The sequence below is a fragment of the Nerophis lumbriciformis genome, linkage group LG09, assembly GCF_033978685.3.
Source record: "Nerophis lumbriciformis linkage group LG09, RoL_Nlum_v2.1, whole genome shotgun sequence".
NCBI classification, from domain to species: domain Eukaryota; kingdom Metazoa; phylum Chordata; class Actinopteri; order Syngnathiformes; family Syngnathidae; genus Nerophis; species Nerophis lumbriciformis.
Genome location: NC_084556.2, coordinates 37,050,001 through 37,050,881, shown reverse-complemented (window position 1 = coordinate 37,050,881; position 881 = coordinate 37,050,001).

Here is an 881-nt window from a genome sequence, read left to right as displayed (position 1 = left end):
AATCAATCAATCAAAAGTGTGAAGGAAAAAAGACCCTTTTTTTATTTCAATCGTACATCCCGTCAAAAGCCTAAAGACTGACTGCACAGTTCCTGTCTTCACAATAAAAGTGCCGCTCCATCGCGCCTGCGCTTTCAAAACAAGAGTCTCCGAAAGCCAGCGCAAACAAGCTACGGAATTTGCCGCCAATGTATTTCTTGTAAAGTGTATAAAAACGAATATGGAAGCTGGACAAATAAAATGCCAAAAACCAACCACTTTCATGTGGTATTAGACAGAAAGGAGGAACTTTTTTTCTCCTCCATTTGAAAACGTGGACGCTAGAGATGCGCGGTTTGCGGACACAACCGCGGAGTCCGCGGATTATCCGCGGATCGGGCGGATGAAATAAAAAAAAAAAAAGATTTTATCCGCTCGCGGGTCGGGTCGGGTGGATTAATTAGATGTTTTTTTTGTTTTTTTTTTTGTTTTTTGTTTTTTGCGGGTGGCAGTTAAACCAATTCGGAAATATATATACATAGTTAAATGTTGTTACCCACATACGAAAAACGAGCAGGCACCTGCAGCATATGCCACAACAGAAGAAAAAAAAAGAAAAGAGATGGACACTTTTACGGAGCGGAGAAGGGACGCCTCGCCGGGGTCCGGGACCGAGGCCCCTTCCCCCGAGAGGGCCCCACCGGGAGCCGTAGCTGAGGCGATCCGCGAGAAGGGCCCGACGCACGTCCAGGGTCACTACCGCGCCCACCGCACCGACACCCCGCCTCGTCCGCCTTCGCCGCGGCCGGCGTCACGCGCAGCAGATAAGCAGCTTACCTGCCCGCCACCCCCGTGGCCGGGGGCTCGTAACAGGGGTCACTCCGCGCGCTCCGCCCGCGCAG